At 44.7% G+C, this 9602-nt stretch overlaps 1 long non-coding RNA gene across 1 annotated transcript in view; it reads right to left on the minus strand.

Annotated features, from left to right (window-relative positions):
* Window positions 1-5737, minus strand: part of LOC141730560 (uncharacterized) — a 30691-nt gene extending 24954 nt beyond the window's left edge. Inside the window, exon 1 of the long non-coding RNA XR_012582083.1 lies at window positions 5604-5737. This is a non-coding gene — a long non-coding RNA (uncharacterized LOC141730560). The remainder of the gene's footprint in view (window positions 1-5603) is intronic.
* Between the last annotated feature and the right edge of the window lie 3865 nt (window positions 5738-9602).

Here is a 9602-nt window from a genome sequence, read left to right on the forward strand (position 1 = left end):
CTCTTTGGAGCCAGAGCACTGGGCCACATCGGACATGGCCAGGCTGTGGTTTTTCTCCATATATTCTCCTTTACCTTACATCCAAACAGAAAATGCTTTTTTTCTTCATCCACCCGAGTTGTGTTACTTAGAAAGAGAAAACACAGGGCTTAAATCTAGTACCTCAATTTACATATTTTTGGGATGCCGTGCTCCAAATTTATTTGCTAGCAGTGATGGCATATCAAATCTACTCAAAATTTAGCAGCAATTTTCAGATCCTGAGTGCTGAGAAGAGCTGAGCAGACACAGCCCAACAGTTTCCATGAGAGCATTCCCATTCCCTTTTTATTTGCTTTCTACATCTACTGTGTTGAACATCATAGTCAATAGTGAGAATACTCAAAAAACAAGCTCAACAAAATTCTGAGCAAATGCAGGAGTAAATTAATGGTAAAGCAGATACCATATACATTCTCACTCAAAAAATTGACTCCCATTGTCCAGTTAATCATGAAATATTCCATGAAAAATTATATACTGGAACAAAAAACTCTGGAAAACAGGCCAGTCTTCATGTATTTGAGGTCCAAAAGATGCTGGTCATGCACCAAGATGTGTACACATACATATAAATACATTTAAATTTTGGTCTAAGATGTAAACTTACATATTTTAACTAATATTGTATTCTAACCATGTATCCATGTTTAATTTTCTGTGCAACTCTTCAAGGTTGTTGGTGCTGGTACCAATCTCAATAGAAAACCTTGGAGAACAGCACAGACTAATGTAATTTCTGACAGATAATGTCATCAAGTCAGACCAATGTGAGAGAGGGAAACACCCTGCAACAGAGAAGAAAACCTTTTGCAACCTGTGATCAGTGGATCTCACCAGAATGAAAACCAAACAACCCCCTTGGATTCCTGCCCATCACACACTTCCTTGAACAGTTCTGCTGTGAACATTTGTGACCATGAAAACGTTCCAGTGATTCAGAGTGAGGAGCAAATGAATCCCAGAAAGCTCCAATCTATTCAGAGGCAATGAAACCCCATCGAGGGGATTCACAGGCTTGGTCATTCTGCCAATCCAGAGCTGTGCTGGGAGGGTTTTTGTGACTTCTCTGCAGCACTCTGCCCATACAGCACTTGTCCACCTTGGTTGTATTCAGCTTTTGTGTTTCTTGACTTTCCTGTTACTATGGTGAATGCCTGTCACAGGAGAGCACAGAGAGGATGTCCAGGACAGGAGTAAAGCAAAGATGGGGATGGGACAGGGTGGGTTACAGCAGGTTCTGCTGCTTTTCTGTGTGTGGGATGGATAAGGGAGAGCTGGTGGCTGCTCCATCCCTGTGCTCATGAGGGACAAGCTTACCTCTCCTGTCCCAGCCCTTCAGCTCAGTGATGGCTCTGGTTTTATGGCTGAGGATGGAGAGAGCAGCTCCCACAGCATAGCCTTGGATGCTGCTGCTGGGTCTGTGCCTATGGTACCACATCTGCATTGATGGTGAAGGATTCAGAGGAGGGGGTGGGTCTGTGCATCACAGATATTCCACAAGATTCAGGATATCAGGCAGCATAACTCAGCCCTGGATCTGTGCAAGTGCTGCCTACATGGAGTTAATAAAGTTGTGACCTATCCTTGTCCATCTTGGTTCACCTGCACATTCTGATCAATAATGCATATTGCTTTTTGCCTCCTCCTCCCCCGTGAGAGGCCAAGCCAATAGAGCAGCATTCCTACAGGCACATCTCTGTTTGCTGATGACGCACCAGTCAGGAGGTTTGTGTGCCCTTGTGCAACCTTTCCCTTGGATAAGGCCCCCCTGTTCCTGCTGCTGAGCTCCTTTCCCAGATGAAGATTGTTTAAGTCTTAAAGCAGCGAATGTCTTCAAGATGGGAGCAAATTAGGAGACATGTCAAAAGAACAACTACAACAGGAACTCTTAAATGCCAGGTCTTATATCATTCTGGCAAATTGTCAGTGTGCTTATATTTCTGCCTCACTCCCCCAAGTTTGCTGACGGATGACCACTGATAGGAATAAGTTGGAACTCATGATTTGGCATCCGAGCCCAGCATTAACTAAATCACCCCCCTGCTGCCACAAAGGAAAAAAACATTGGTTATGATCCAGTTTAGGAATTTAAAGCAACCACAACAGAAAAATGAAAACCACTGATTCCTAGCTCAAAGGAAGATGTTAGGATGTAGCATAGAATGTCAAGAGACTCCTTTCCAACTGCAGACAGCCAAGTAGTGCTTTCTGCCCTGCTGAAGTGCATTGAAAATCCTCCTGGGGTTTTATTTCTGGCAAATTGTGAGCATTAAGGTATCCAAACCATTTGAACACTCCGGCTTTCTCAACGAGGCTCCTCACAGGCTGAGAACCTGTATAATCCTCCCGTCAGGCCGCTTTGCCCTGTGTTTTACAGCCCAGCAGAGATGAGGTAAAGCTGCTAAAGAGCACATGGCAGGCAGGTGGCAGAACAGGAACTATTGCTGGGAAATGCCTCTTGCTCTTCTGTCTGCTGAGGAGTCAGAGCAGGCTGACCCCGGCGAAGGTAATGAGGGAGGGAGCGAGGGAAGGAGGCAGCACAGGAACTTCTCTCCTTTTATCACACCTCGGCCTGCCCACGAGGGCCTGACCTCTCCTGCGCCGAGCCCTGTGCAAGGGGCAGGTTCAGCCAGGAGCAGGGTGAGATGTGAACTCGCTATTTATCGCTCAGAGAGGTCAGACTCAGAGCCTGGGCAGAGCGAGGCAGAGGCCTCTTGGATCCCTTCCAAGGCTGGAGTAGCTGCTTTGCTTTGTGCTGCCCAGGATTTTGCAGGGCAAACTCTGATTCAGCTCCGAGTCTTATTAGAGGCTCTGCCTGGAATTTCTTTCGTTCAGCTGAGGGCACTGAGGGCATCCTGAGCACCAGGAAATCTCCCTTTGGATGCTGCAATCCTTATCCTCAGGGCCTGCAGCAAGGCCTGTGAGCCTCTGCTGACACAGGCTTGCAGCTCCCAAGGATCTGGCCTCACTCATATTTTGACTGTCACACACACACAGAGCACAAGCAGCGCTGCTCTTCCCTATTTTCATCATCACCACCACCACCAAGATTTTGTTTAGGACTGTGGTTTACAAAGATCTTATTATAGAGAAATGAAAAGAAAACTCATCTAAAATCTGGTTACATTGAAAAATTCCAGCTGTCTTGCAATTCAATGCAGCTGTGCTATCTAGTATCTTTTTCTCTTCCTTTTGCATCTCTTTATGGAACATTAGCTTCTATAGAAAAATGCTTTTTTTTTTTTTTTTTAAACATGGTGATTTTTTTTTTCCCCCTTCCCTCTTCATTATTTGCTGGCTGTTATTTCCACCAATGAAACCCACAGACTCTGACAAGGAAAATGCAAAGATATTTTGAGACAGAGGAACAGCAATGAGGAAAAAAAATAGCATTTGGGAAGAGTTTCTACTGGCAATCTCTTGTCCATGATTTTTTTTTTTCCTTATACAAACTGTAATATGATTATATTATGCAACTGCCTTCACATATTAGAATCATTATGAGCCTTAGCTTTGTGATATCATACAGCAGGTGCTAAGAACAGTTTTTGCTTTTTCCCCAAAGCGACTACAAAATTACTCACGATTCCATTATAGAACAATCAACACTTTGTGGGGAGAAGTTTGTATTATTTTGTGATTGTGTTAGCGAGGAAAAAAAATTAAATCTGTCTTTCTGGGGAGTTTGCAGCATTCTCCGGGTGAAAACAAAACTGAATTAATTTTTAGCCAAATGCCTACACCCTTATCCAGGCAAAACTCTGATGGAACTGGGGAGACTTCAGTCCTCACTCTGCTCTGCTTTCTCATAGGGGTCTGTGGATGTCACCTGAGTGCAGAATTCCAGGCAAAATTCAGTCCTGCAACCAAGACTGAAAGGGCCACTACAATTACATTTTCCTCACCTTTAGGATAAAACCTAAACCAAAGCGCAAATAAAAAAAATTCTGCTTCTGTGGGGTGAGGCAGGTTCACAACCAGGCAGATGTGGCCCTCTGAGAGCCACCAGCTACCCCTAAAAATACAAAACCACAGCTTTCAGCTCCTCTGTGGGGCTCAGGGCAGCCTCACCTCCGGCCAGCTCAGGTTACTCCAGCAGGAATAATTCCAGATGATTCCTGCTCCCAGAGGAAGGGAAAGGCACAGCCCAGGGTCTGCAGGCTCAGGGCAAGGAAGACCAACAAGCTCACCGGGAGTTCCCTTTTCTCCCCAGAATTCCCTGTCAGTCTCCAATGGCCCCTGGAGTGCCAGCCCCAGAGCTCCTTTATTTCCAACAAAAACAGGGCAGAGATTTCCTTATCAATTTTTAGCTAGGGAATTGCAGCACCATGGTACAAATCTGCCAGCCCAAATCCTTCACCCCTTCAGTTTAAAACCCCAAAGACTGCAATTCTTTCCTTCCAAAAGTCCATGTTGTTGCATCTATCCATCCCAAATGTAATTAATATATTAAAAAGTACTTTTCCATGAAAAAAGCAAAATATGTCCATTGGGTTGTATTTTCTATACCCTGAAGATAATTGACACTTAGTACCAGATATTCCCTTTAGAAACTGAAAGTATTTAAAATAATTCTCTCTATATTAAGGATAGAAAGCAGAACACAGGAAAAATCTGTACAGAAAGAAATGTGAAAGTCCAGAGAGGCAGGGTAACAAAATAATCAAATATCTGGAACACTTTCTCCCCTAATGTGAGCTCCAAAGAGCAAATCACAACATTCAGAGCTCCAGCCACCCAGAGCAGCTTTTGTTACACCTGAAAACAGAGATCCAGACCAATCATGCTCAGGAGGAAAATACCTCAACACCATTCCTTGCAGGAGGACCTGCTTTCAGCAGGGGCACCTCACACACCAACCACAGCCATGGTGGTTTCCCTGCTGCAGGGAATCACTGGGATAATCCTGTTTCCAGCCTCGGTGTCACATTAAATCAGAAGCAAGGCCGTGGATCGCTGCTTTAGCCAGGAGTTTCCAGGCAGAGACACTTCAGATGTGGCTCCCTGCAGCTACAAAGGGAGCGCACACAGAGAGCCAGCCAGGTGGTTCCTGCTCACCGGGCCAGGGCTGCTGCTTTGGGTGAGGAATTGATTTCAGGGTGTCTCAGGGGCTGCCTGGAGGTTTCCAGCTGTTGCCAGAGTGAACAGCTGGGGACAACAGGGCACAGCCTCGTGTCACAGTGATTGCTGAGTGTCACATTGGTGACCCTGCACAACTGGGTGCTCTAAGATAAACCCGACAGCCAAAGCATTGCCCACCACAATAAAAAGCTACATAAAAAAGAAAAAAAAAGTTAAATCTGTAATTGCGCCATCGCCCCAGTTCACAGCAGACCTGAAATCAAACGAGTTACACTGATGGGATGGTTCAGCAGCAAATCCAGTGACACAAAAAACCTTTCCTGGTGATGGTTATAAAATCCAAGAGATCTACACCTCGTCTCCCCTGTGGCAGCCAGCCGGGCTCCTGGGCATGCCCCACACCGCGGGATCGGGATCCGCTCGCTCCCATCCCATCCCCACCATCCGCAGGGCGAATAAAGGCGCGTCCTCAACCTCGCCTTAAGGGGCCGAGATGGGAGCTGAGGCCGAGCAGGCGCCAGGAGCGGCACAAACTCACTGGGGCGGCGAGGAAAGCAGCGGGAGCGCCGAGCGCGGGCGGGCGACAGCGGCGACAGTCGCGACAGGCGCGCGCCGCCCCCGCGCCGCCGGTAGATGGCGCTGGCGCACCGCGCAGCGCGCGCGGCCCCTCTGCCCCCCGCGCTCCGGGGGCCGCGGGTTCGGGTCCCGCTCCCGCCCGGCCCCGCGGCGCGGGGTCAGCGCCGCCGCGCCCGCGCTCCCGCCGCGGCTGGAGCACGGTATGGCAACACGAAAAATAGCAAAAAAAAGAGAAGGAGAAATCACCGTGAAAGCCTGAGCTGCTGCAACACCCCCCCAGCAACTCCCGGGAATTGTTGCGCGGAGATGAATATGGATGGAAATCTATATTACCCCAGGCACCAACTTAGCACAGGATGTTTATGAAATATTCCTGAAATGTAGTTTATTTACAAATCAAGTTATCCACTTACGCGAGATACTTAAAACATTGATGTGGTTAGTGGGCAGTTATTATTATTACTTATCCCTCGTTACGCTCCAGGTGCTCCGTGTGGTACCAAGCAGGCTCGGTCCCTCCTGCCAGGAACCACAACAGACAGGCCTGGGCCAGATCTGGGGAAGTTTTCCCTGAAATCAGGCTGTGACTGACAAGATACCCGCAGAAACCGAGGAGGGAATAAAAGCTCTGAGGAATTTCTTTTTTCAATTTTTTTTTTTCTGCTGAGTTTGTTTATTTGTTAGCTATAATTCTTCAGAATAGCAGCAGGATCAAAGTTCATTCCGAGCAATTTTGATCACGAAATAACCAGATCAGAAGCTGCTTCTTTCTTCCCTTCTTACGCATCTTCATCAGAGGCTTTTCCCTGCTGCCTTTGAGCACCAGGCAGCAGAGATCATGTACCCAGCCCTAACAAAACCCAGTTTCACACCATTAAAGGGAGGATAAATTGGAACACTTGCCAAGGACTAGACAAGCTTCAAAAGAATATTTTTAGCAAACCTCCGAGTCCTAACAATTTGGAAAATGAGAAAAATTCCTGAGCCGCCTTGGAGCTGTATTCCAGCGCACGGAGCTCGCTCTCTGTGTACTGGCACTGCACTGTATGCAAATATATCACATTTTCCATGTTTCTCTGTGCCTGGTTTCAGTAAGGGCGCACTGCAGCACCATCTCTAACTCATAAAGAAAGCTCCAACTGTGGCTGTTATCTAGGTGTCATCTGCTGTAAAATGCTGCTGTTGCATTTTTCTGGTTTTGGTTTTTTTTTCTTTTTAAATGGTGACTTTAGGTCCACTTTCTCACACACATGTTAAGGTTTTGCCTCTGTAGCAAACCTGGGCTCCCTGAGCCGGGTTTTGGAACAGGACAAACTTCATGGCTGCGGATTTTTGTGCAGGGTGTCCTTGTTGTGACATGCTGGACACGGAACCGAGCGCGCCACAACTCCAGGGCAGAGAGCAGCAATTTTTTTAAATTTTTTTTTATTATTATTATTTTTTTGTGGAGAAGAACCTCTCCAGCTCATCAACACAGAGCTGCCTGTGGAGAGTTTAAAACCCCAGCAAGAGCTTGTTACCCTTTTGGAAGCTCTCTCTGCGTCTGCAGGCGGTGCAGAGGGAATGGCCGGAGGTGCAGGCGCTGCCCCTTCCCTTTTCCCTGCCTCACATCCCCGAGGAACAGAGGGAATTCTCTGCTTTGCAGCAGGGTTGTCCTTTGTTTGTTGATTTGTTCCCCCTGTTCTGTTTCAAGCAGGTATTTTAAACAAAAACCACCTTGTACAAATACAAAAAAACCCCCACATTGGTAAACTACCCAATCTGGGCTGCCCATACTGTGAATATTTTGCATGCACCGTTTATTTTTCTTTGCCATTTTTCTCCTAAGAAATCGTCCCCAAATAATCTCCTCCTGCCTGTTAAAACTGCATTCTTTTTCACGTCAAAGAGGTGGAAAATACGCACACAGTGGCTGAATCTTTGTTATTACATGCTATGCTGTTCCCCATCAGATGCCTCAACTCTTTCCTCAGGTAATCCTGAATTTTGCAAGTGCTCGGAGCAGCACAGGGACACTGCAGCCCCTGGGTCAGTAATGAGCTCCCTCCATCCAGTCTTGAGTTATATCCTAAGTTACAGACCTTTTTCTAAATTATTTTTTCTTATTGAATATTAAGAGGATAGCTTGTTCATTAAGAGTAAAAAAACCCAAACAAACAACAAAACAAACCAGCAAAAATTGCAATTTTAGAGGGTATAGCAGGAAAATTTTTGTAGAGGGGGTAAATTGGCTAAAGCTGACCAAAACCAAAAAAACCCTGAACCTTCAGAATTCAAAGGGAAATATTCTGTCCTTTGCTCACCCGTTTGAGTGAGAAATTCCAGCCCATCTCACACTGTTTGGAGAGCCGTGCTCTTTGCACTGTGTAAATATGAAGCAGAGCAGAAGAGCCATTTCCCTCCTCGCTAAATTCCCTAAATTTTAGGGAATCTAGAGGCAGACCTTTAGCAGGCACTTTAAGCCCTCTCAATATAAAATTTGCCCTTTCCCTCCTCAATAAAATCTGAAAAGGAAAAGCCCTTCAACAGCTTTGCTCTGGATGTTTTAAGGGAGTTCATCAACCAGACAGACATCAAACGCTGATGCAATGGACATATTTTTTTAAAATATAATTTTAAATATAATTTTAAATATAATTTCTAAATGGAGTGCTTTGCTTTCAGCAGGAGCTGGCAGAAAGGGATGGAAGGATTTTTGGTCTCTGTTGTGGACAGTGTCAATAACTTGGTCTTTAAATTTGTGAATTTAGGAACTGCTGCAGTTATCTATGAGGTCATTGCCCCTCTGAGTGCAGGGAGGAAAAAATGAAGTAGAATTACAAGCTTTTAGAAAAAATACCTTTAACTGGTACTTATTTGAAAGGTGTCACAATGCTGGGCCCATGTTTATATATGAAAGATTGTTTACATGGGGATTTTTAATGTTACAGATTCCTCTCCTATGAAGTTAAATTATTACATAAATGAAAGCTGATTTTACGTGTGAAAGCTGACACAGGTCAGAGAAGCTGGAAGCATAGATGCTAAACCTGTGTATTGGCACAGTTTTGAATTTCTTTTTTAGGGTTCCTTAGCAAAAATAGCTTGTATTTATAGTGAAATAAATTGCCTGCCTTTAATGGTCACTTTCCCAAAGCATCTGCTGAAAAGCTTTTATCCATGTGCTGCACCTGCTAAAATCAGATTAAAGAAGAACCAAAGCTGTTTTCTAAAGGGCCCATGTCTGTGAGGAGAGTGAAGAATTAAAAAAGGAGCTGCAATCATGATGATTTATTTTAAAAAGTATTTTTTAGGTTTGAAATAGGAAACTGAAATAGTAATTTAAATTTTTTTCTTTAAACACAAAACAAGTACCTAAATTAAGACTGTGATAAAACCAGTAATAAAAGTCAGGTTGAAAGCTCTCCCCTGATAGATATTTAATTCAAAGTATAAGAAAGTTTGGGACCAAATAAAAAACCATCTCCATACCTAGTAATCTCCCAGTGGTTGGGGAATATTATGCAATGAATGTATCTTTGCATTCTACCCTTCTTTCAGGGCAGAAATACATCACCTTAGTTCATAGGCATTTGAAAGATATTATTGGGTAAATGCTGAATTTTAATAAATTATGTTACCAATTATTAATTTGGTGCTTGAATAACAGGGAAAAAATGCTCAGCTCTCTGAATTTCTCCTGTCTGAAGGGTAGAAATGAAAAGAAATAAAGCCCTGATGGACAGAATGTTTGTTTGGGTAATTGCTAACAAAGCCAGCTGTGATGTACCCAAAGAGCACACAGATCAGATATCATTTCTGCTTTGCATACTACATCTGCTTTCAATATTTTTGGTCATTTCAGGTCCCTGTGCAGAGTTATTCAGCGCTGCCGTTTGTTGTGTAACACCAGTGGGTTCTGT

Source organism: Zonotrichia albicollis, chromosome 11, assembly GCF_047830755.1.
Source record: "Zonotrichia albicollis isolate bZonAlb1 chromosome 11, bZonAlb1.hap1, whole genome shotgun sequence".
Taxonomy (NCBI): domain Eukaryota; kingdom Metazoa; phylum Chordata; class Aves; order Passeriformes; family Passerellidae; genus Zonotrichia; species Zonotrichia albicollis.